General features: G+C 42.2%; 2 long non-coding RNA genes across 5 annotated transcripts in view; one reads left to right on the top strand and one right to left on the bottom strand.

Moving 5' to 3' along the window:
- On the bottom strand, positions 1 to 21,704 carry LOC107309469. Of its 4 annotated transcripts, none has more exons than XR_004306082.1 (5): positions 21,391 to 21,704; positions 16,912 to 17,916; positions 10,498 to 10,589; positions 3,724 to 3,811; positions 1 to 2,089 (listed from the first exon to the last, which is right to left on the bottom strand). It is a non-coding gene; the product is annotated as an uncharacterized LOC107309469 (long non-coding RNA). The 4 variants fall into 4 exon arrangements; XR_004306081.1 differs by having other exon boundaries at positions 1 to 3,811; positions 16,912 to 16,970; positions 17,757 to 17,916; XR_001553189.2 differs by having other exon boundaries at positions 1 to 3,811.
- Positions 13,713 to 27,114, top strand: part of LOC116652890 — a 44,132-nt gene continuing 30,730 nt past the window's right edge. Inside the window, exon 1 of the long non-coding RNA XR_004306083.1 lies at positions 13,713 to 14,102. This is a non-coding gene — a long non-coding RNA (uncharacterized LOC116652890). The remainder of the gene's footprint in view (positions 14,103 to 27,114) is intronic.

Below are 27,114 nucleotides of genomic sequence, written 5' to 3'. Positions count from 1 at the left end.
TTGTAAGAAAGCTTGATAGCTTTGACAGTATTATAAAACATTGCTGAGGAGACAGAAGCAACTAGTTTGTTTACTTAATTTCCCTTAAATACAGTCTAAATTAGAGCGCACAAGAAATCTGTCTTAAAATTAAGGCACTTTAAAAACAAATGTGACTACTAAGGAGAATTCTGCCTGAAATGAACAAATCCACTTACACGCCTTTGTTTTTTATTAGACCATTAGCCCTAATGGGCACCTTCTCCACAGTGCTCTGCGTGCCCTCAGCCACAGCTGAACACAGTTGACTGGGAACAGATGTACTTCAGACACAGTGGCCTCACTCCTTTGCAGACTTGAGCACATGAACTCACCTCACAGCTGCAGTGCAGAAAACATCTGTCTTAAACCCTGATGGGTGGGACCAGTGGCAGGCTAGGGAAGGTCATTAAGTGGCTTTAGGTGAAGCCTTTGGAGGCTCAAAGAGAATTCCTTTCTTGTTCCCTGGTGTGAAGCCATGCAGGGTGAAGCTTGCTGGGCTAGACAGGATTTTTTACCCTGGCAACTCTGAAAGAGTAAGATGTGTCATACAAATTATTAATATATAGTGAAAATAATGGTAAGCCTATTTAAACGTAAGTTCTTTTATATTGTATTACTGTGCTAAACCTCTTAGCAATTAAGGGAAAAAAAACAAGACAGTAAAAAAAAAAATGTTGTACCACCTTGTAATCCCTTCTCCTGCCGAAAGCACAGCAGATGTTTGATTCCCATGTTTACATCTTTGGAGACAGGCATAAAAAATTGTGTTAACAGGCAGGCAACCGTAAGTATTCTCTGTTTAGGCATTTAAGTATTCTTGCCATCACAGATGAGCAAAATGAAACTGGAAAATCCACTGGGCTGTACACATTTTTCCATGAGGGTTGCTCTGCATGGAGCAATGCAGAGGTTTGGTGATAGGCAGGAGAGTTTTCTGGATCCCTCACTGGAAAAGGAGCTGGAGTGGGATTGCTGCCTGCTCCATTCTGCCATCTGAGGAGGTGAGGGGGTCTTTGGAGGAAAGGTAGAGAGAAAAGGGGCATCTCAACTCCATTAGATATGTCCCCTGCAGGTGTATGGGACCATGCTACTCTTTGGGCACTCAGTGTGCAAAACAGCCCAGGACAATCAAGCCACCAATTAGGGGTGGCAGCCTAAAACTCTGTGTAGCCCAGCCTTCAGTGTGTTCAGGCTGGGATCTTGTTTCATAAAGAACTGGGGCCAGAGTAGTTTATTTGACCTGAGTGGACAAGGGATTTCAGTGTGCCTCTGGTGCTTCTTGACCAAAGACAAAAGGACTGCTTGCTTTTTGTCAGGAGTTCTAAAGTTTTCTTAGACTTTGCTCAGAAGTGAAATAATAAGTGAAAAAAAAAATAACGAAGAAAAAAACCTCAAAAAACATCATTTTCTGTTTATTTTTTTTCAGTCTTTTGAAACTGCTGAGCTGGCCTATAGTTATCCAGAAAAGGTAAACAGAATGTTACTGTATTAGGTTTCCATGTAGACATTGAGATAAAAGCATTATGACAACAACATCGCATTCATCAGCTGTTTTAAATGTTTGCAGCTGATGTTGTATATTTTCAACAATTAATATTGCAAATATAAATGCAATATTACATATATTGCATTTGGAAGATGGAGTAGAGAGACTCAGGAACAGAGAGCATGAGATCCTCAAGAATACTTAGCCACAGAAACTACAGAAAAAGAAGCTAGAACTGAAGTCGGGACAAATGTGATTGTGGCAGTCCAGTTTTAACTGATGGCAGTGGCTGGAAACAGCTGTGGGATGGGCTGGGAAGCTGAGATTGCTACCTGCCCAGAGTGTGGGAACAGCAGGCATGTATTTGCATAATGATGCAAGCTAATGTTTTGAGCTACTGGGCTCCCAGACAGGATGTTACCAAGAGCTCCTTTGCTGTGGGGGAAGAGTTGAATCTTAGATTAAAAGCAAAAATAAATGGAGGTGGGAAAGAGATGAGTGTTTGCTTGTCCATGCACAAGCTCTTTAGATGGATGAATGTGCCAAGTCCTCTTTTCCAATCATATGCTTTCTGTGAAAGACCTGCAGGATAAAAAGGTTGTATTTCAATTTCCAGTGTTGATAGAAAAAAATGGGACTGTGCATTCTGTTTTGTAGTGCCAGATCCCGTGTGCATTGGATGTCATGATGTGGCCTTTCTCACACACCGCCTGTCCCTTGAACCCTGGAACTAAACATGCACTTTGCTCTTTCTTTGGACAACTCGTAAAGAATTAAGTTCTTCATTCACATGGAAATTCTGAATTTTTCAAACATGTTAAATAGAAAAATCTTACCTTAGAGGCTTCAGAAAACTCAGTTGGGAACATAGCCAGGTACAATCTAGAACTGACATGAGACTCTCTTGAAAACTTTCTTATCTAGCTACATAGCAAGGACCATCTCCATCTTGCAGTGACTCCCTGCTATCCAAGATAAAATGTTCATCTGAGGTGTTATGCTGTTCCCAAAGTGCCTGGAGGCACATATTTGCAGCCTACAGAATTGCTTATGCAAAACTAAGAAAGGGAACCTAGAGTCATATGGCCTGCTCTGGTAAAGTCAGACCAAAAAAATCTCACACATAACCTAAAACCCTCCAGGCCTGTCCTCAAGCAAAAAGCTTGGCAGTCATCCCATATTGGAGCTCTGCCCAGCCAACTGGGAGAGCTGAGGGCTACCCACAGACAACTCCCACTCTGATATGCACAGCTTATGGACTGGTTCTGCTGCTGGCATTGGGGAAAGGGCAAGCAGGGAGGCAGCTGCAGTCCAGATCACAAGTAACCTTGCTGCAGAGTATAGTTGCTGTTTGCCATCTGTGTGACACAAGCACTGAGTTCTATACAGAGGGGCTATGTCCTTACAGATGAGTTGCTAGGCTGCTGGTGTCTGTGAGTGGACTTGGAGTCTAGTCCCAGCTAAAGCACATTGCAAAGGCTGGTGCAGGGCAGAGTTACTGCTCATGCTAACAAGGACAATGGTCTATATTTGGCATTTTGGCTTGAATCTTTTAACTGCATCCTCTAGGTAGGTATAATTAATAGTGTGATTGTATGTCTCAGATATCAGCTAATGTGTAATTTCGCAAATCGCAGTCAGCATCTGATGAGAACTCCATGGCCAGTGTGAAACTTGGACCTCCATTCATCAGGCAGCAGGGCTGTCTGATAAGCAGTGTCACAGCTTGAAAGGGCCTATTCTTGTCTTCCTGAATGGCAGAGATTTGATGGAGACATTTGGAGATGAGTGAAAATGAAAGAAATAATAAAGTGAACCTGACAAAAGAGTAAACCTCTGAAGAATAAAGAATAAAGCTTGAGAAATACAGGACTGCTTTACTATTCACTCTCATGTCCACCTTCTGCCCAGAGATGGGCAAGGTCTAATGTCCCATCTTCAGGAGGAGAAATCACAGTTGCAGTCATATTGCTTGCCTAGCAGAATAAGCAGGCAATTTTAGTTGCTTCAGAAAGAGCATTTTTTATGCGCAGGTAAAAGGAAAGGATGCACTTTCAGAGCTGTTAGTGAAGTTGTTTGCTGGCTTGAAGCTTGTGCTAATGTAGAAAGTGACACTTCAGGATGTGCAAATTCATCAGAGCTCTGCTTGGGCAGGTTGATCCTCTGCCTGTCTCTGGCTTTGCATAGGAAGAGGAAGCATTGTGTGGGTCACTCACCTGCAGCACAAGGAGGAAGGGTGGAAGAGTTTCCAAGTGTAGGCGCAAGGGAGCTGTCATTATCATCCTTTCTTCTCTCCCACAAGAACTAGAGAAGATGTAGCAAGACATATTGGAGAGTAAAGGGTATGTCTGGATAGCTGGGGTCTTCCATCAAGAGCAAAGCAACTACAGCTCATGCATACTTCAGTTTGCTTGTGTTGGGGGGTTATGATTGATGGCAGGCTGAATCTGAGTCAGCAGTGCACCCTGGCACACTGACCCAGCACTGCCAGCTGAGTGAGGGAAGGAGTTGTCCTGCTCTGCTTTGTGCTGTGTAACCTCACCTGAAGCACTGTGTGCAGGTTTGGGCACAATATAAGAAGGTCACAATACTGTCAGAGAAAATCCAAAAGAGGATTACAAAGATGGTCGGGAGGGCAAAATGTGTAACGAGCAGCTGAAGTCTCTTGGTTTACTCAGTGCAGATCAGAGGCCTCATGGAGGCTGCAGCTCCTCACAGGGGGCGGAGTGGCTGTGCTGATCTCTTCTCTCAGGTGATAGTGACAGGGCTTGAGGGAATGGCATGGAGCTGTGACAGGGGATGATCAGGTCCAGGTGTCAGGAAAAAGTTCTTCACCAGAGGGTAATGGGCATGGAGTAGGCTCCCCAGGGCAGCAGGCATGACCCCAAGCTGATGGAGTTCAAGGAGCATTTGGACAACACTCTCAGGCATAGGGCTTGAACACTGGGTGCTGCTGTGTGGAACAAGGAGCTGGACTCAAAGATCCTTGTGGGTCCCTTCCAACTGGGGTTATTCTATGGTTACATGGTTATTTTGGTGGAATTCACTGACTTCACATGCATCCCCTACTCTCAGTCTTTTTCCTGGGCTTTGCTACTTTATATAACCAAACTTTCGTACCAGTTTGGACCCAAAATTCATGGCAGCGTTCTGGACAAATTTGGAGGTAAGCTGAAGGTCGCAGGGAAACTGAAGTAAATACGCAGCAGTGAGCATGATGGTGGTGAAGGAATGGACAGAATTCCATTGCTCATGATAGAATATACAATTCTGTCAGATTTGGCTGTTGAGGGAAATGTGATAGGAACGTTTGAGAGCCCCCTGCTCAGTATGGCAGCACGGTGGGTGCCTTTGTTTTGCTGTGTTACAGCTCTGTCCTCTGATGGCAAACAAAAACTCTAAAATAAAACAAGCCCAAAAGCAGATATAAAATCTCACAGAGCTGCTGGACTTCGTACAGTTTAATTAAATGCCTAATTGGATTAAGAAATAATAATTTGGATTATTGGATTTACCACACAGTGGTTTTCAAATGCATCACAAACCCAGCAATTAAAAATATTCTGTTAAGTGGGGCAGTAATTGGAGTTCTCTCGTACTTCATGTATCTTGAAAGTATCTTTCTGAAACCCTCATTAAGAACAATAAGTGAAAAAAGGGAGCAGGGTGTTTGTCAGGAGTTCTTCAAAAAAAAAGAGTATTTGCTCTAAAATCAATATTATCTGTAACACTGACTGATTTGCTGTTCCTGAATAGTAGCCCATTTCAGAAGCTCAATTTTTCTTTACCTGCATGCCAGTGTAAACCACATCAGGCATCCGAACTGAGCAGTAGAAGCAAACATTTAAATTCCTTACTCTTGGTCTGCGGTCATAGTTTAGTTCTGACTCCATATCAGCTGTTCTGAATTGTCTTTCTTGAAATCTAAAAGAAAATGTTGCTTAATCTTGAGAATACCTGGAAGCTAAGGTGTCTGTAGCATAAGCAACAAACAAGCAGCGTGGATGTAGCTAGCTCAGTGGCTTTTCATCTTTCCAGACAATAATCTTTTATATCTGATGAAAGAAAAACTGATTTAGATGTCTGAAATTTGAAAACATGGTTAAAATTTAAAGAATGGAAATTCAGTTAGGAAGCTTGGCGCTAGTTATAGCGCAAAACCCCTAAACCAGACAGATGTTGGTTTCCTGAAGAAATTGGAAGTGCTGCAAGCCAATTTCCATCACAGAAGCTTGCTTGAAATGTCACCAAAATATGACTCCCAGTAATTATTTCTAGCACAGGACAAATATCATTGTTCCTGACCAGCAGTGTGAAAGTAACACAAAGTGAATATGTGGAATTCTGTCTAAAACAAGCAGCTCCACATTATTTGCTCAGCTCAAGAGGAGCATTGTTCCTGTAAATACTCACCATAATAGAAATCTAAGCACAGTATTTCAATAATAGCTTAAATAATCCTTGATCAGAGAGCAACAGGCTGGCATTAAAAGCCAGACTGATTAAATCTTCCTTAGATTGAAATATGGAGTTATAGGCCTAACTGCTGTTCTAGCTGACTTAACTGGAGGAGCTGCTCCTTCCTAATACTCTTGGGGTGCCAAGAGGGAGCGGGGAAGAGCTGTGGTCCCCAGATAAGGATGCAGTGGCATTTACACCTTTGTCCACCCTGAAAAGAAGGGGTACTGGGAAGGGTCCTTGCAGGGGGGCACATCTTCCCCACCGCATCCCTGTGGCTGTCTGCCTTTGGTGTTCTGAAGGACCAAAGATACAATGTAGTCAGTCCTGATTCACCTTTGGCTGTAAGAGCTGAAGTACTGGTCCCATCCAGCCCCTCATCCCACCAGGATGGGCTGGCAGGACACGTCACAGATATGTATCTACCTTATGTGTGCAGTTTCAACTACGCTCAGGAAAAAAAGGCATGAGAAAGGCTGCCCTGCATTCAGTCCTTGGTATTGCAGGCTGTTCCACCATTTAGAATTGTAACTTTTTTAAAGACATCTCTTGGTAAATCATTGTTGTTTGCTATCTGCAAAATTAAGGAAAACAGGTTGGTATCAAGTGGAGGTGCCGCACACTTCTGTGCTTGGGAATGGGAGCTCCCAAACCGAATCCTATCTGCCCAAGTCTCAAGACCTGAAATGCTTATCTTTGAAGGCTTGCAGGATAACAATCTGCAGTTTGTACACACGTATCCTGAGTTATTTGGGCAGGTCTGGGAGCACCACAATAGCCAGCTTAACCAAATAATCTACTTGTTCTTAGTGCTTTCCCTTATTAAAGCATTTTACAAACCCTGCCTTAATTAAAGTTCACAGTACTCCTACAAGTTAGTAAAATGTCATTATCCCAATTTTACAGATGGAGAAGTTGCAACAGAGAGGTGAAATGCTTTGCTTGAGGCCTCTGGAGACTGATTCAGAGGCAGGATTAACAGTCGGGAGTTTTTGGCTCTGTGCGTCTCAGCCAACCTCTGATGGCGTGATGGGGGAGCTCAGAGCAGCACCAGAAACCCTGGCCTGCTTAGGGGTTCTCTTCAGCCCTCTGTGCTGACTTTGAGGTGGCTAAGGAGCCAATTTGGCCACTAATATCTCCTCTTACTCCTATGCTTCTTATCTACCCCAGCTGCACCATGCCAGGTTTGTAATAGGAAGGAGTAAAGTTGCAATGTGACCTTTCTCTGGCCATTACAGAATCTCAAAGATATCCTGTAAGCAGAAAGGGACCAAAACAGACTCAGCAGCCTCTGGTGCTGGGCTAAGCTGCAGTTGTCCCTGTACCACCTGTGACTGCTGCTGAATTCAATACTTGGAACTTGGTCCTCAATCCACAATGCCTTGCTGAGACACAGACGTGATAGTGACCACATGCATATCAAGGGTAATTAGAAAGCTGATTCAAACCCTGGTCCAGACAGCTTGCCATTTGAAACCCATTTGGAGCAGTATAGGGTGCAAACTTCTACTCTGAGTCATGCACCAAGGACCTGGGGTTGGGTGTCCCACCCTTAGAGCCACCGCCCTAGCCAGAAGGCTTAGAAGAGTGCAGCTGACACTCCTGTACCTTCTATTTTCATGTAAATGTTCAGATTTCATTTTTGCCATATAAAAGGTAACCCCCTTTCTATGCGTAATATGTATGTATATAAATAGAATGTGTATATCACAACAAAGCAGGACTATCAGCCACTGCTAAGATGCAGTTCCAAAAGTGGACATAGAACATTTGGGTTGGAAGGCTCCTCAGGAGGTTGACAGTCTCACCTTCTGCTGTAAGCAGGGTTGGCTCTGAGGTCTATCTGATCAGGGCACTCATGTTTTATCCAGCTAGGTCTTGAAAAACTGCAAGGGTGGAGACAGTTCAACAGCCCAGAGCAAACTGCTCCACTACCTGGTTTCCCTCACAGTGATTTCCTCCCTCTATGTTCTGTTGGAAGCAGTTGGATAATTGTCCTAAAAAGAAATGTGCCATTTCATCTGGTTGTAACCATTCCGATTAATATTTTCCTTCGCTTGAACCTCTGCTAAAAATGTAAAGAGTCCAGACAGTTTTCCTATAAATTTTATCACAATAGCACACTGTCAAGATCTCACGCTGCAGGCTCATGATTACATCTGAAATTTGACAAGAGCATACCTTTTTTCTTTTCTTTTTTCTTTTTTCCCCCAGAAAGCAGCAGCTTTTCAAAGACTCAGGTGTTGTTTCATTTTTTTCCCCCTCATTTTAATGAGATCCTGCTTTCAGACCTCTGTAACAGAATACAGATCAGAGGTCTCTAAAGTGCTCAAGTTTACATCACGTCTTAATCCCCTAAGGCATAAGTATCATGATTGTGATATACTGCTGAGATTCACCTATTATATTCATGTTGCATCAGTAATATTAGACACTTGTTACTTTCTGGAAATTCTTTTATAGAAACATAATTCTCTACATTTCTTCTAGAGTTCTTTCTATATTTACTTTCTTGACTTGAGGGAAAGAAAGGGAAAAAAAAAAAAGGAAAAAGAGGAAAAAACACAGATTCCAATCCTCACAATGAATTATAATGACACCATTTTGCTGCTTCCTTCTGCAAATGTGCAGACTCTAAAGTAACAGTGGAACCAATGGCCAAGGTATGAATCTCCTCTTCATGGTTATATCTACACTAAAGCCATGATCTTCACACACTGTGGTCTCAGGCACATGCAAGAGGAATGTAGGTCTCATTTGGCTCTTGCCATAAGAATCTGTGCCATGACTCTGTGTTAGAGTAATACTAAGCATCAGGCTGGTTATGCCCATAACTGTATGTGGGGCAGCTGTGAAATATTCTGCTTTGCCTGCTTTGTCCTGCGTACAAGCGTCTGTGCACCTGCGCATCACAAGGCAGAGCTGAGGCTTGGTCCCAGACACCTGCCATGGGACTCACATGGTGAGCAAGAGAAAGTTAGCACCAGAAATCAATGGGATAGCATGAGCGTGTGTGAGGAGTTGGGCCTAACAGATGGAAGATGTGGAAGTGAGGACAGACTATTCTACAATTGGTCTTTTCTAGGAGCGTTAATAGAAGGACACTTTCCATGGAATGAAATATGAAGGGGTGTTGCCCTAAAGCTGATGTTTGTTTACTTATCTTGAGGACCGTGTCCTCCTACACCTCAAACACTGTAAATGTAGAGCAGAAACCAGTGGCCATGATAAAGGGCAATCATTGAAGTGCCAGTGTGAGTCATTCAAGATTCACTCTGCTTGCTTCTCCCTCCTGAGTCCCTGCTGCCCTCATTGTCATGCTCTCCCTCATCTTTCACCTGCTCCTCCTAGCAGCAGGAGGGGATGTTTATGGCAGCCAGCTCTGCCTTGCTGGAGGGGAGAAGCGAAGCAGAGAAGCCTGATCAGACCAACAGAGTGATGTGGGTGCTACGTGTTCTGGGTTTCGCAGCTAGTCAGCCATATGAACACTCTTTCCACTCTGCACTTAACATTTCACTGAAAATTCCTCTAGCAGACAAAACAGTTGAGGTCAGTCCACATCCTTCTAAAAGGAGACAGTTGCTCTCTTGAAATGACATTGCGGTAAGGGGGATACACAGTCCTATCAATTTGCTATCCTTCTAGAGCAAAGAGATATTGAGTTAAGTACGGAGAAGAAAAAAAATCAATAGAGTTTTGTGGAGTTTCCCCTAAATTTAGTTTGGAAGATCTTATTTGTACCAAAGCCCTCAGCTTCTCTCCCTGATATCTCACTCCAGGGCCCTAAATGCATGCAAAGCTCAGGAGCAACTTCATCAAGGCTCACAAATGGGACAGGGCAGCACAGCCAGCAGGACCCAGGAGCCTGAAGCCTCTAGTGATGGGAGAGGTTTGCACTGCAGCTTGTGAGAAACATGCTGCATGTGCTTCTGGCAGCTTGAATAGCTCATATGGAAGAGCTGCTGCATGGAGATGATCTGGGTAGCAGCATCATGCACACTGATGGCTGTCACCAGGAGAGGTGTGCAGCCTTTCCCCAAGCACAGCTCAAAATGAATTTCTGCTGTAATAGCACACACAGTGCCCAAGGCCAGATTTTGACTGCTGAATGGGTCCTTGCACTGTGAACAGACTCCCCAAGGCCAGTAGGAGTCTGTTCAGAGTAATATGTTACACACCATGTGCAAATGAACCACAGCATGTTTCAAATAATATTAAAGGGCCCAAGTCCAAAAACCACATTTCCAGCTGCTAAGAACTGCATCAGGCTCGGAGCTTCCCAGGTTTCAATAGCATCACCTGCATGGGTAGAATTACCCACATGCACAAGTAGGATCATCACAATTTTCTTAGGGTAAGGATTGCCTTCAGAAGTAATTGCACATTCTGCCTGGTCTTAAATTATAATAGTGGACACAAACTATTGAAACTGGAAGAAGGATTTCAAGTGTGTTTTCTTGCCATACTCTGTTTTCATTGGCAGAACACATGGTGAAGGAGAAACACTCAAAAGAAGTGGCAAAACCCCATACCTTCTATTTTGTGTAGTGCTAGAAATGATGCAGTCTCCAAAGGTTTGTTCCACAACCAATGTTATGTGCACTCTCAATCTGCAAGACAGATACTGAAGAAAAGCAAATTGTATAGTAGCACATATTGTTTGACTCCCCACAAAAAGAAAGGAAAGTAATTTATTGCAGTAAGCAAACACAACAAACACAGCAGAGACTGAAACCTACCACTATTTCATGGACATTACTATTTGTATCCTACATTATTTTCACATCAATGGCGAAAAGCTGTTGGTGAGAAAAGGGGAGTTATGGAAGGAAGTGCTCACACCTGGAACACAATAGAATGTATCAGACACTTGGTCTTAAAAGTTACAGATTATTTTCCTCAGTCTGAGGAAAGCATATGTGGAGAGACAGCTATCAGCTGTTCAATATCACAAAATAACACCTCTAATACTAACGTAATTGTAGCTGCAAAAACAAAGTGATCTTCTTTTCTTTTTTAAAATCATCACCTATTTTGTACCATTTAAAAAGTGGAAAGTACCAGCTGCCTGTGGTGTTTAACAGGAATACACACAAGTAAATGAGAAGGTGTGAAGGACACGTTTCATAGAAACTGAATGCCTTCCCAGCTGGAAGCAGCCTGGAAAAGCAGAGATCAGCACTGAAGAAATGCTCCTAGAAGACCTAACCTCCTGCAACAACGCATCGTTTGCACTAATTATGTTTATGGCCATTATGTCTAGCACTATGGCTTGGCTTCTTTAAACAAGTGGGAGATCCACAGTTGTATCAAATGTTTGTGTGTCTCTGTGCACTGGGACTTCTGCGTTTGAGCAGAGTGCTCTTTTATCAGGTATGCAATATATGTTCTCTTCAAAGACTGATTTTACAGCAGAGGCTTCTCTATTATTTATTTATTTATCTACCTATTCAGCATTCTGCAACCTGGAAATGATTTGAAGATATTAGAACAACATACAAAACGTTTAGTTGCGTTTTGAAATGTAGAATTAGCAAGCTATGGTTAGTTGTACATTCCAAAAATAGCTTTTCAAGAAAGTTCAACCAAATGCTTTGCTTTTATCCTAGAGAAGCAAGCCAACAAATGTTCAGGTTTAGTTGGGAAGTTATTGATTTAAAATCATTCAGAGTTTTTACATATCTGGAAAAGAAGCCATCTTGATGTGATTTTGTTATGAAAATTTGTATATCTTCTGTTTTTTCCTTCTTTCCCTGGATTACTACGAAGGTCTGTCAGGCAGCTGCCTCACTATGCTGATAAATGCACTGCAGAACTCCATGGGCACTGGCCTGCAACACAGAGCACTCCTGACAAAAACCAAGCATAATACTCTTTCACCTGCTCAACTGCGAATTATATTTAAAAACAAACAAACAAAAATCCAGCAGCATTTGAGTCCTCTGCCTGCAGACTGAAAAGGGAGGCTGTTCCGACATGCTCTGACACACGGTACCTGTAAGGATCTTCTATCAAAACTCAGTGAACAATTATTTTCTTAATATTTGAAGGACTATTTCCAAAGTTATTCTCAGGCTAAAAGTAAGTAAAATGTAACAATTTTTCCTTGCTTCTAATAACTACATAATTATTCTCCATCATTTTTATATACTCAGAATAGGCATACACAACTACTTTCTTGGTAAAATGGAAGCAATGTGAGAAAACTAACTTACCTCCAGAAAATATTAAATATTTCACTTACAGGAATCCTTGAAGACAAATTTTCTTTTCTTTCCTGGATTCTACTGACAACAGAAACTGACTCCCTGCACTCTCTTCGGAGAGCAAGTATTTGGCATGGTTGCAAATGTGCCTGCCTAATAACAATGTACACGTAACAACCCATAACGGCATGTGTACCTGCATATATACATACAGTGAAGTACCATTGTTTTAAAGAACTGTTGAAGGCATATGCAACGTATTACTGGGGCCTACCCAACCCTGCACTGAGAGTAGCTTCCTGAGCTGTCAGAAAGCAAGAAGAAGAGTGAGTCCTGCTGAGGGAGTGATCCAGCAATTGGTTCTTGCTAATGATGAATATTAAAGAGTCCTTGGTTATCCTGCACACAGTTGTGCTAGAAAGCATCAAAGTGGCCTCAAGGAGGCATGTATCATTCAATTTATTTCTTCTTGTTCACCAGGTTTCTCCTCTGCTCCCAACCCCAAGGGACATGTACTAAGGAGGAAGAAACTTGCTCTGGTATTTTGGGCATTTTGGCAGAGGCTGATACTACCTGACCAGCCTACCAACCAGCAGCACACAGAGCATAATTTCAGTGCTGCCGGTGACAGGAGTACAGGCAGAAGAGTTTCTGCTGACTGCCTTGCTGGTTTCAAAATGAGCCTGCAAAATTTATTAGATGTAGCCATCTGCTTCTCAGTCATTCTCCTACTCTACCCCTGACAGTGACTGACAAGAGAGAAACAATGAATTTACAGCAGTGGGTGAGAATCAATTACTTTTCTGTTCCCTGCTCCAGAGCTGCTATAGTTCTTACCGTAGAAATGGAGCACCTGCTAACAAATTTTGTCTGGACTTTCAAGGGGTGAACTAAGCACCTATGGTCATTACAAAAGTGGATGAAGAAGAATCTACAAAAAAGCTGCAATTATTATTTTTTATAATGGAGAGGAAGATTTCCCAGTAACAGCCCTGTAGTTTTAATTTGTTTGGTTGGTTGGTTTAGTTTTAAAAGCAACCCTTTCTTAATTTTTATCAAGACATACCCATTGATTTTAAAAGGTTTCGAATATTGCTGCGAATATATGTTCATTGAGTAAGGAGTTTCTCTTAGCCAATTCCAGTCTTCAAAATATGTTCTATGGTTGGTGGGGGTTTTCTCGGTAGCAGTTACATAATTCTCATGGCAAAGTGACTTCTGGATGCAAATGCTCCTTCTGAATACTTTTCTTCCATTACTAATGAAAACTTAAGGCATCATTCTTTTTCCCCAATATTTATGTGATATGAAAGTCAAATCTATGTAAGTAATTACATGTTGCCAGAAAGACATAAAAAATTGCTTTGATTCACAAAATCACAGAATCACAGAATGACCCGGGTTGGAAGGGACCTCAAGGATCATGAAATTCCAACCCCCCTGCCTGGCAGGGCCACCAAACATACACATTCACTAGATCAGGTTGCCCAGGGCCCCATCCAACCTGGCCTTGAAGGAACAGGCCTTGAAAGCATATTCACCTGTATTTCAAAAGTGATGCTTTTTTTTTTCTTTTACATTTCTTTCTTCTATTCCAAATATAAAAAAGAAACCATTATGTCCCAAATCTTGGCTGTTTTTCAAACTACGTCAGCTGATCTGACAAAGAATAGGACTTTGACCTGCAAACTTGGTGTGAAAAAGTGGGAACGTTGCTGAAGGTGATCAGTGGTTCAAGGCAGCAGCATAGCTAATTCATTTCAGCTAGTTTAAGAGATGAAAGAAACAGAGGGAAAAAAAATGCTATCATTTCTTGCCTGTAACCTGAGGTTTGTTCTGTGCATATTCTTGTTAGGTATTTGTGGAAGAAGCCTTTCACAAGTAAAGAGAAGTGCCAGGGAAAGGAGCTTTCAGACCGGCTGCTGTGGGAGGTGAGCACTGAAGAGCACAAGCGCCTACACTTGCACTGCTTGAATGCTTGGTGGCACACACAAGAATGGCTAAACTGAATCTGCTTACCTCATTAGCTTGCCTTTCCTCCTCAAGGGCTCACCTCTACGCTGAGATGGGATGCCATGATATGCTGCATGGGGTTCCTCTTCCCCTGAGGCAGCACTTGGCCACCATCTTGGTGGTCCAGTAGCTTGGTGACTTGACTGTCCTGCAGTGAAATCTAACTCTCTCTTGTACAGTGTACATCCTACAGCTCTGCAGGTTGTCTGAATTTGCCTAACTTGCTTTGTTCATGCTTCCAGCACAGGCATGCTAACCATGGGATAGAAAATAGTGTGTGTGGGTAGGCCAAGAGCAGTCCATATGACCAGCGTCAGACTTCTCATGAACTTGTTTCACATATAGGTCTCTGCTTAGAAGTAGGATGTGAAGACCCTGTAGAGTACAGACTCAACAGATGCTGGTGTATTGCAAATGAAACTGTTGTGTCAATTCTGGGGAAAGCGAAAGCTACATAAACATAAACAGTTCATCTACTGTTTGTGAGTAGCTTATGGTATCAGGAAGTACAAAGAAATATTTGCACGGTGTTAAGTCACCGCAGTAAGAAAGAAACATTTTGTTGTACTGAGCCATGTAATGGGACAATTGTATTCCTAAGCCTAAAAGACATAAAGATGTGATTTATAAAGGAAGGGGGAGAATATATAATGTTATCTGTCGGAATTGCTGCAAGGTCATTTAAGTGATTTGCAGAAATACCCACAACTCACCAAGAAATACCATCTGTGTCTCATCCCATCCACAGCAGAAGAAAACTGGCATAAGCAGAGTCTTGTTGAAAGCACTGAGTGCATTGCATGCCTTCTTCTGACTAGCCCAGCAGCCTAGCAAAGCACTGAAATCAAGAGCTGAGGCCAGTTAACATCCACCTGAACAGACTGACAGCTTGCAAAGTTGGATTCTGTGGTCTATTATTATTATTATTGTTATTAATTATTATTATTTTAACCCATGCTGTACTGGTTACCTGCCAGTCTTGCATGAGAACAAGCTGCAGAAAGCAGAGGCAGAAGCATTTCTGGTAAACTTGGGAGCAGACTCACTGTGACTACAACCATCTGTATTTTGATTTTAGAACAGCGACTCTCACTGTAGTATCTTTGCACTCTCCAAGAGGTAATCTCTGAAAGTAAATACATGTATGCTGCTCCCCTGAGTTGCCTAGATTGGATTCGTCCTTTAATTCCATGTTCTGTTGGAATTGCTTATGTAACGGGCTTTTTCTCTTCATTATACTAAGGTTATAATTCCAGAGTATGGAGAATTAGGCAAACATTTCTTATCATACAACCACAGCCCGTGGGCGTGATGGGCTTAGGGCCAGCATCTCTGAGCAGACAAATGTTTTTTGTCATTTTGAAGAGTTAGGAAATCAGACAGATCACACAGAAACGAGGAGTAGTAAATGTGTTTCATTAAAAAAATGTTTTCTCAAGATGGTCTGAACAAAAATATTGAATATTGGAAATATTGTTATTACACCTTTTCCAGCACTGCAAACATAGGCCAGCGGGCCTGTTCTAGAGGAGTTAAGTAGTGGGGGATCGAAAGGAGTGGATAAAGACAATCAGTTTAACATGCATTGATGGAGAGGATGATTGCAAAGCAAAGCAACCCCAAAGACTAGAAGGGGACATGTATGATGAGCAGCTGAGGTTCCCTGGTTTGCTCAGCACAGAGCAGAGGAGCTGAGGGGAGGCCTGATGGCGGCTGCATCTCCTCACAAGGAGCCGAGGGCAGCGCTGAGCTCTGCTCTGTGTGCCAGCAACAGGGCCCAAGGGAACGGCATGGAGCTGTGCCAGGGGAGGGGCAGCTGGGGCATCCCTTTCCAACTGGGGATATTCTGGTACTCTGTCTCCAGGTAGAGTCTGAGTGCATCCCCAGCAGGGCAGTCAGACCAGAAGTTATGCCAGATTCCTGCATTTCCATTCTGGTTCTAGCAGGCTTGCTGTGAGGCCACAGGCTTCTTGTTTCTGCCTTTTTGTCTTCATTTGTCTACCTGGGAGAGCTAAAAGTCACACTTTGATGATTAGTCGTTTAATAAATTCTGTTGTGCTTTGCATATGCAACACATGATTTAGGCATTCCTGTGGCTGTGTCCTGTGCTGTCATTAAAAGCCCAGGAGTGGTTGAATAACAGGTGATCATATTTTAGCAGCCTATTTCACAGATGCATCAGGTTGCCAACAGAATGTAATGTGATTTCAAATACAGTATTTGAAAATGTTATGAGCTCTCACATTTGTTTGGATTAACATAAGCTCTCTCCTCTCCCTCCCCTCATCTAATTTCCCACATGTTTAAACTATAAATACAGCTGAATTTAAATGTAATCCTCATGCCTTACCAACTCATCTGCATCAAAAAAAGCACATCATTAAGAAAAAAGTAGTGTCCAGGGGACTAGCCCCCTGATTCCAAGCACAATGCAGGCTTGCCAACTGCTAAAAGCAAAAAGTATGCCAATGATTTAAATTTATCTCCTTAGCATAATAAATCAGTATCAAAGGTCTTGTAGATGCAAAAGAGTCCAGGTTCAGGTTTATCAAAGCATTTCTGTAATTTTAGGATGCCGTATTTCGTAAACACTTATTACATGTAAGCAGTCACGGTGCCAGAAGAAAACGTGCAGTTTAATCTATTATTGATTATTTTTACAATCTTCAAAAGCATCTGAAGTTTGTCTCAGGGCAGAAAAGGAGAAGCTGAGCATGTAGTACTTACGCTGGGGAGCTGCCAGTGTATTTCTGTCTGCTAAGTATGCTGACCCAAACTGAGCAAACCTGGAAGAGGATAGAAAGCATTGCACTGTACCCCATTCTTATGTAATGGGTAGTCAAACAGAACATGTTTGCTTTGGGGTTGGGCTTTTTGCGTGGTACAACAAATGTTTCTGCAAGAACCATTAACTTAAACTGGTGGAGTGTTTGGGAAACTCATCACATCACATCTCAGCTGTATGGAGAAACTTGGAAAATAGTCTGTATGTGGCAGTTTTTGCCCCAGCCAAGGCTTTGTCCCGGTGCAGTTTTGTGAACCACAGCAAGTGTAACACCAGCCAGACTGGAAAACAACGACTACTGAAAGAGATAATCATTGGAAGCACAAGAGCACGTAGTTTGATTGAGATGAGCTGTCTCAATAAAAGAAGGGAGAAGTGAGGTACCAAGAGCAGCCTGGTACAACCTGTGCAAGAAGAAATGGTCAGGAAAACCTGTGACAGGAACATCGGAGTAGCCATTCTGAGTCAGGCTGTGGGTCAGTTTGGGCCAGTAGCAAGTCTCTGGTCTCTGGTCATAGCAGCCACAAGGAACAAGAGTAGAGAATAGATTAGGCATATTTTCCCAGAATATTCTTCTAGCCTTTGAAAGTTTCTTGATCCAGAAGGGTTATTCTGGCACTTAAAAGCCTGAGTAGATGTTTGTAAATTTACTTAGTTGCTTTCAAACTAGTGTGATTGATTGTTTTTCCCCATCTCTGCAAGGAATCATTTCCTTTGATTAACTCTGACCTGGTGCCATTGCATAGGAAAAAAGGCTTTCATGAGACAACCAGCAGTCACTCCCCACCTTCCTTCCCACACTGCTTGATGCTGCTGGTTCTTCTTGGACAGATCCATTTCCAGGCTGGAGACTCCTGATTTTTATGGTGATTCCTGGTGTGGAAGCCATCAACTTTGAATAAACACTTCACCTGAGATCACCATCCTCTTCTTCACAAGTTTCAAATCTGCTGGCATAGAAAGGTTTTTGTATTTTTTTTTTTCTTTCACAAGTGCATCCATCCTGTGACATGAATGTCACCCCTTTCACATTGCACAGACACACAGCCATGAGCCTTCTCTCACAAACTGCTCAGCTCCATTGCCAGGTCATGCTACAAGCTGACAACCAATTTTCTTCCCTTGCCCCACCTCATTCCCCAGCAGTTTTTAAACACTGATGTTATTCACACACCTCCATTAAACAGCTACATGTTTGTTCATTTATTCTCATTGTATTAGCTTGTATGGCCCAGGTTGAATTTTATTACTATATCCTCCAAATAAGGTTTCTGCCTGCATGATAGAGTCTTTGCTTCCTACTATGAGATTAGCTTCAAATTTAATTTGGCAGCTATTCATCCCCTCTTGATACCAACCATTAGCAGCAATAAAAGTAGAATTCAACAACTGAGATTCCCAGCACCCTTTGGGTACCTGTTCTTATTTCAATATAAGGTTGTTGATCGTTTGGTTTTATCTATTTACAGTCCTCCAAGTAGTGTTCAGTATACAAAGCAACTCCCTGACATGCTATTAATCACTGTCTTTGAAACGACTGTAGAGAAGATACTTGGCTGTGAGCCAGTACTTTTGGGATCGCGTTAACAGTTTTCCGTCGTATTTCAATCACTTGTGCTGTGCAGAATAACACCCGGTGTCCCTCCCTCAGGGTATTAAGTAAAGATTGTAGCCCCTGTTATAAGAAAGGGTTCTCGCAAACATTAATCTGCAGGCAGCTGCTGGGCAGGAAGAAAAGGGTGAGAGCATTGCCACATGCCCCTTTCCTCCACAGAGGGCTTCACTTAGGCACATATCCTTTTAGAAGAACCCTCTTTCCCCATCATTGACGACTCATTGCTACAAATATTGGGGTACATGTGGGTGGTTTTCAGCATCCAGAGCTTTCAGTTTATGCAGATTTAGAAGATCCTTAATTAAACAACAGAAGGCATGTTATCCTGTCTCCTTTCATCAGCTTGGTATCCATCAACTACAGCTGGCACAAACCAATTATCCCTGTGGCAACCATAGCTTTTGACAGCTCTTGACACAGATCACTTGCAACCTGTAGGCACCCCGAGCTATTTCTGTGCTTTTGCAGCTGATCAATGGCTGTGCTGAGCACCTCCTTTTCTTCAGGGATGAGCTACTGGACCTCTGCAGTAATGGCAGCCAGGGGGGGTGCAGCAATGGGGATGTCGGCCATCATGCTCAGGAGCAAGTTTAAGCTGTTATCCAGACTCTCTTTGAGCTGCTATCTGTCCCTGCAGCCCAGCACTGCCAGGCTGGGTGACGGATGCCCTGAGGTAAGCAGCCTCTGAATTAGTTGTATTGGCAGGACTATGACACACATCTCACCACTCAGGTTCTGGGAGACAGGACGTTGTATCCAGCTGCCTATATAGTGATGTGACCATTGGTAGGAGCATCACACAGAGGCAGCAGTAACTCATTGCAATGTATTAGAGGAGAAAAAGAATAATGCTGTCAGGTCTTTCGAGGTAGCAACACCATTTCATGGCTAATTAGAGGGCAGGAGGTGCTTCCTGGGCTGTTGACTCAACTGGCTCTGCATCATGGCGATGAGCCATAGGTGCTGGCCTGGGTTACTCCGCCAATGCCAGCAGCCCTGCAGTCACTTCCTATGCAAGGATGCTCATGGCTCAAAGGCGGATTTAGCGTTTTTCTAAGTTTGATCCACTTATCTTTCTCCAAGAGTACAAGCCAAAGGCTAGTGTCTTAAACAAGCTTTGCATTAGCTTCCTGGACTGCTGGAATTATGCGCAGATAAAATGGCCCTGAAAGCCCTAATTTATAGAAATAATATTTATTTTCCCTCCATGTTTCATTCCATGACCAATTATACAGAAAAATGAAGCATGTAGTAGGATGTGATCAACATTGTAAGGACAAAAAACTGTATTTTTCTTTTAAACACCTCCCTGCAGAATTGTAGTCCAAATCTTCTCTCATGGAAATCAATGAGTGTTTTAGAAGTGAGATCAGGAGAATCCAGAGCAGTCTCTCTACACTTTTTAATTACTTTAATTAACAAGCTACAGCTCTGGGACTCAAAATTAAGTTTCTGTTTAGGTTTGTATATTTTTCCCCCTCCTTTGAACAGATGCATTTATTATTATCATTTCTTGATAAAACTACAGTATAGTTTGCAAAGGAATCAATATACAGTTTGTCAGAGAATGGAAAGTATGATTTTGCCCCTCCCCCTGCCTTTTTGTAGCAAAATACTGTCAGTCTGTAGAGTGGAAGAACAATTCTATTACCAAATGCAGAACTTGCCAGAATTCCCAGAGATTTCATATCTAAGTAGATATCTAAGAACTAGAAGTTGATTTTTAATGTGTAATTTTTAATGTTGATTTAGGGGTGTTTTCAGACCCACCTTTTAAAAATTGTCTCTTCTGTAAAAAGGTAACATTTTGTAAAATTCTGTCCTAAAATTTTAAGAACTTTGGCAAAGTCTTAAGGTACCATGGAATATTTAGGTTCCTCTTTAAGACACTGGTGAATTTAGGCACTATAATTTTAGCCACTGGAGGGCTCCCCAATTTTTTAATTAATTTAGTAGGACAGGCAGTAGGAAAGAATGGAAGAAGGAACTAGTCAGGGTTGTTTGAGTCACTACCAGAGTTAATATTTTTGGTAGAGCAAGACTTCCACTATATGCTGACCAGCTAGCAAGACTGAGTATAGCAGGCTTATTAGATACAAAGATAAATACACGATCCCCCACAAGTTTTACTTTAGTAAATCATTCACTGAAGTTAACACTCCATCTTCTTTCAGACAGTTCTGGAGTAGTGTATGTGTGTGTCTTCCCTGAGCATCTTCAAGCAATGCCCAATGGGGCAGGGTGTTTGAAAGCATGCTTTGATGGGGACCATATTTTAACTTGAATATAGCGACATAATAATAATTTTATATTAATTATCTATGTACATTTCAACACTGAAGATGGTTGCTTACTGCCAGGTCAGTCTGCAGCACAGACCAGAGCCTACTCATTGTGTCTTATTTTGGCTGTTGTGCTCTATACGCCCAGCAAATCACCTTGCAAGATCCTGTTATTCACTCAGGGTCTCACTTTCCATTAAATGGAAGGGAAAAAAAAGGGAAAAAAAAAAAAAAGAGAGAGAGAGAACAAAGAGATTGAGAGATCCCAAGGTGAAAACATATTAAGAGTGCCTGGTTTACCAAGCACGTTCTGCTTTTCCAGCTGTGGAGATGCTCTAGACTGTACAAAGCAAAGACTCCTGAAGTTGCATGTACTACAGCTTTGTTGGTATATAGACAATGAGGGAGGTGACACTACCATGTTTCACCTCTCTGGATACAAAAAAGTCCACCCAATACACTAACTGGAAATTTTGTTCCAGCCTCAGAGTTCTGAACCAAAAAAGAAAAATGATGGCACTCACCCACGTGTGCTGTGATCAAGGAACTTCCTGCTCACTCCACCTTTTCAATGGCTGATTTCATCAGAGACCCAGTGATGTTCCTCTTGCCTTAACTCCGCTCTTATGCTCTTTGCAGAATGAGAGGCCAGTAACCCCTAGTGATAAAACATTTGCTAGTGAATAGCAGAGGACACATCATGGGCATACTTGTTCCTCCAATAGCCATATTGTGAGAAGTAGGATTGAATGACTTTTAAATACAGTGCTGCAAAACCATCCATTCTACAGACCTACTGGCTGTACAACTTCTATGTAGGGCTACCTGTGGTCTGGCTTTTGCCACAGTAAGAAACAGATTCAGACTCTTACAGAGAGGTATATTTGCTGCTAATAAAACATTAACTTAGAAGAAAGGCTGGTAAAATATTTAAATATCAGACATTCCTCTGCTCTTTGACTTCCCAGTTGGCACAAATAACTGCCATAGTTTGGAATGTTATCAAACATATTTCATAGGTACAAAGGGGCTAATTTATAAAGAAGAATTAATCCCTCTACAAGACCAGGCTGGCTGAAATTTCTCTTTCCCCTCTTCATGCTGCAAGGCTATCAAACATTTTTCTTCATTGAGGTTCTGTGGAGATTTTTTCCTCCAACAGGACTGACAGCCTTTTGAGGCTATGTGCTTTATTTCAGAGACCCAGAGGCTGAAAGTTCCTATTTATCCACAAGGCAAGGATTGGTTCCCCATTGACTTTATAAACATTTAGGTGGTAACCATTCAGCCTATCTCAAGGAGTGCAGGAGAAGCCAGAGACAGCCCTGAAACCAGAAGAGATGATGAACAAAGGTACAAGGTCATGACAAACGTAGTGTGGCTATACAGAACTGGTGCAAATAGAGCTCTCTCAGGGCATGAGAAGTGAACAGAAGTAAGAGGAGCACATAGTGACCTTCACCTTGTGTAATGGAGGTACACATGCCTGTTTGCCCCACAGCAATGAAAGCCACCCTTGAATCACAGATGGTAAGGAACAGAACTACTTATTTTGATCTAGTACTCTGTGAAAAACTGGGAATTACCATTTCCTAGACTCTGTCTCACATCTTTGCTGACCATGAAGGCTCCAGTCACATTTTCCTCACTTCTCCCTTGAGAATCCTCCTAACTTTTGTACCTCCTCACCAATAACATCTGTACACTGAGAAATGCAATTTTGACGGGGATATTCAGCACTCTGAGATTGGGATTGGTTGCTTCCTCTTATCCAGTTTATCTCCTTCCTCAAATTACTATTTCTCACTTGGCTTCAGAGCCAAGCTGCATTACACCTGCTGTGTTCACCCACAGAGACACTGTTCCTGCAGATCCATTCATCTTGGTAAGCAGATGCAGTGGGTGGGAGAGGGGAAGTGACCTCAGGGCTGTGTGGAAGACAATTTGCAAGAGCAGTCTGTGTATGTCACTATGGATCTCAATTTATCTGTTGGAGAACACTCCACTGAGAGGCAACAGCCAGCTTACATTATGCAAAGGCACCAAAGTCACTGTACAATGCCTTAGTAGAAGCTGCTCCTTGGTCGTAGGCAAATCTGGGTCTGCTGCTGTGCTTTAATGATGTGTACTTGGTTCACTTGGAAGCAAAACCACTTATACCAAATAATACAGGTCAAACTAACTTTGCTACCTAAAGGGGCACTTCTCACCTTATTAGAGAAGCCCACCTATCCAGCCCACCCCACCATCCTGGGGCAAGCCCTCTGTCCCACCACATCTCTTATTCCAGCCATCTCTGCAGCAGCGCCACAAATACACATATACAGAGAAGCACCTTCCAGACGTATATGTTGATCATTAGCTAAATATATTGAATTAAACAACAAATTGGCATTAGAGCTGTCATGGAACTTTAAAATCATTAAGTGTTCAATTATTTCCTAGAAAAGCCTTGAAGTGGTGCTTTTAAACTCAGCTCTCTGGCTGCTATCAGTGTACTGCAGAACAGGACATTAGCATACCCCTGGCCTGGCTCCTGGCAGCCTTCCTGACTTTTATTTCATTGGGTCTAGATGCAGATTGCGGCCATAAAGGAAAGATTGGTCAAAGTGTTTTTTACTGTTTGGTGTTTAAAAAATCACATTATAAATGCCTCTTTAAAAAGATCCTGTTAATCTCAGCTTGGCCTGTTGCCTGGGAAGTTTTCCTTGTAGCGTTTAATATTAAATATGGCTTGTGAAGATTTCTTTCTTTTTTTTTTTTTTTGCTGAATTGTTTGTGATTATTTCTGTTTTCATCACGGTTCAGAACTGGTTATTACATGAGAACGTGGGTAAAGAAGACACTTTATCTATGTTTCATGCAAAAAATCACCATCATTTTGTTAATCACAGAACAGCTATTTCTACTGCATTAGCCTGTGGAAGATGAGAAAAGGAGAACGGAAAGGTTTCTGTAAGAATGCCTAAGGAAATGGCAGAAACACGATATAGCTTTCGAACAGAGACAAGGCTTCATTCTTTCTGTCTTGTTTGATAAAAAATGAACTGCATAGTGAATGCTGTAGCTTCATGTTATTCCTGTCAAATCTTTAGCAAGTGGGTGTCCAGGGAATATGATCATAAGCAGAGGGAGTGTTCCCCTCATTTGAAAGGTTTTTCATTATGTTTATTAATTTAACTATTGACTTTAAGAAAGCCAAATAAACTGTTTTCAAAGGGATCTGATAAAGTAAGATCTCCCTGGCCCTTTGCAGGCTATTATGAGGGAGGCTAATGCTATGTATCAATGGAAATATACAGAGAGAATACATGTAATATAATTATTCATAAAAGAGAGCTAAATCATCGAGCAGTTACACATCGCTTAGGCTGAAAATATCTTCAATTAAGGTAGGAATGAAGTAATATTACATTTTATGAGAGTTCTCATCAATAAGCCTGACACATGCCATCTCCCATTTAATAACGTATTTTACTTCTAATAATTATCCTTCCCCCCCTGCCCCCCTGTTCATGAAACGTAGGAGAGGTCTCTCAGAAATTCTCACACAAGTGAAATGTAGTCTGGGGAGGAATTTAAGCCTTGTGTTTTAGAGAACAGAAAAATCCCCATCTGGGGAGGCTGGGAAGCATTTTCCTGTTTGGAAAGGAGCACTGACAGCACGGGGTTGCACCATCAGGATGGGAGCACTGGTTAAAATCAGTCTGCAGCCAGTGAGCTGTAGAAACAGAGCTTCTTGTCTCTGTTAATATACTAAATGCTACTCTGTGTGCATGGCAGGGATGCACTGCACATCATCCCACCCCCTGCACCTGGGTCTTGGTGTCTGCAGCACAGAGAGGAACCAGGTTGGAAGGCAACCAAGGACACCAGGCAGTGATTCCCACGGGCAGCCTCACTCAGTCCAGCCTCACATAAGCTCTCTTCAGTCAGGAAACAGTGAGGCTACAGCTCCCAACAAGCAGCTCTAAAAGCAGAGTAATCCAAAGAAAAAGCAAAGCCACTGAGCAGCAGCGATTATAGAGCAACTGCAAAGCTACAGAAGCAGCACTGTGGACAGTAGCAGTTAGAAGCCTGGATTTCCATGTTAGTATCGCATGATTCTCTCCTCCCATCATTTCCTTCAGAGACAAGAGGTACACTGGGATTCAGTCATTTGCAGTGCCTACTGACATTTTGGGTGCCCTTAAATTGTGTAGCACAAGCAGATTCCCTGCTGCTCTCCTCCTTGGAGCTGTGACTGGAAGGCAGGTAGGCCAGCAGGAACATCACAAAAGGTGTCACACCCGCACACCAGGTAACTGCCTCCTATGCAGCTGGTATTGAGTCACTGAGGCCTCATTCAATCCAATAAATGGAGGGACTGCTGCCTTTGAGAAGCCCTTGTAAAGAAGTCTGGGAACTGTGTGCCCTGGAGTAAGCTCAAAGAAATCCCAAGTGATGCACAAATCTTGAATAAAATGAATGAAAGGTAGAATCACAGAATCATAGAATGGCTTAGGTTGAAGAGGGCCTTAAAGATCATCCAGTTCCAACTAGATCAGGCTGCCCAGGGCCTCATCCAACCTGAATGCCTCCAAATCTGGGACATTCACAGCCTCTTCTAGGCATCCTGTGCCAGTGCTTTATCACTCTCAGAGTTAAAATTTTCTTCTAAACATCTAACATAAATTTCCCCTCTTTTAGCTTAAAGCTGTTCTCCCTTGTCCTATAACTGTCAGACTGAGTAAAAAGTTGTTCCCATTCCTGTTTATAAGCTCACCTCAAGTACTGGAAGGCAGCAATTTAATACCCTTGGAGCCTTCTCTCATCCAAGCTACACAAGCCCAACTCCCTCAGTGTTTCTCCATGAAGAGGTATTCTAGCTCTCTGAACATCTTCATGGCCCTTCTCTGGGCATGCCTCATCAGCTCTGCATCCCACCTGCACTGGGGACCCCAGGGCTGGGCACAGTACTCCAGATGGGGCCTCACAAGCGTTAGGTTCTGCTGCTCTAAGTTTAGCTTTTATGTATATGCACATGCAAATATATTTGTAAAAATATATTTGTAGAAGGAAAAAAAAGAAATATATATACTACACTTTTTAAAGCAAAATAAGCTATTTTGAAACCTTGTGAGAAATTGCATCTTAAGTCAATCAGGTGCTTTTTAAATGTGAAATACAGCCAATTACTCAAACACCTTCACTGAGATGTTGTTGGATGCATCTAGTTAGTGCCATCCTTCCAGGAGACAACCAACCTTGGCAAGCTATGTACCAGGAATGCATCTGTGGGTGTTTCTGAGCATTTATTCATGCATTATGGTATGACAGTCCCAAAGCTACCTTGTAGACCCACCAACAGTGCTGCAAAGTTCATTAGAGCTTAAGAACTTGTTCTACACATGTTCATATAGCTACTCTCAGCTGACATCTCTTACCTGAATCTTGCTTTTATTTCATAATGCAGCAGTTTTCCCCGTGCTCATTAAAGCAAAAAATGGAAGCAAGAGGGACCAAAGGAGATGCAAATTAATACTGATGGAAGTTTAAGAGGGCGGAGAGCATAGCAATAAGCCTGTTTTATCTCTCCTGGGCTGTGCTCCAGGAGAGAAATAATTTGCCACTCCAAACTTCGATGTAACAAATACAGGAATCATGTCTGACTGCAGACCATCTACAAAGACGTAAACTTAACTCTATTATGTACATAAGAAGAGATGAGCCTTCAGAAACATGGTGAGCTCTTAATGAAGTCCTATTTGCAACAGGTCAGAAAGTTTAGACAGAATAGGTTTTCACTAAATGTTCCACTGGAATAATGCTGCATTTAGTGTGATATATCAGTTAATGAAAAAGCTAAAGAAAAACATAGATTTTTCTTCATTAAAATGAAACAATCAAATATGACTCAAGTGAGAGGATTACTGAGTCAACAATTCCCAGAAATTTTAAATAGAGTAAAGAATTCAAATTTTTGTCTTTCAGTTGCAATTTAGAATGATTTCTCATGCTAAAGTGCCAGGTTTCGAAGAAAGCTCTCTTACTATACTCCTTACCTATACTTCTTGTCTCCTGAGTTAAACACAATTATCTTTATTGATAAATAAAGATATTTATTTAGATGCCACTCCCTGGCATCAGCAGAGTCAACTGTTGGTGAGTGTAAGTTGTCTCTGAGAAAGGAAAGGCAATGGCTTTCCTTTGTCATTCATTACCCCCAGTCTTAGTGAAGGCACAAGAAACAATTTAAATCACGTTTC

The sequence above is a fragment of the Coturnix japonica genome, chromosome 2, assembly GCF_001577835.2.
Source record: "Coturnix japonica isolate 7356 chromosome 2, Coturnix japonica 2.1, whole genome shotgun sequence".
Lineage (NCBI taxonomy): Eukaryota > Metazoa > Chordata > Aves > Galliformes > Phasianidae > Coturnix > Coturnix japonica.
Note: the sequence above shows the minus strand (reverse complement) of the source record. Positions and strands in the feature narration are given on the sequence as shown.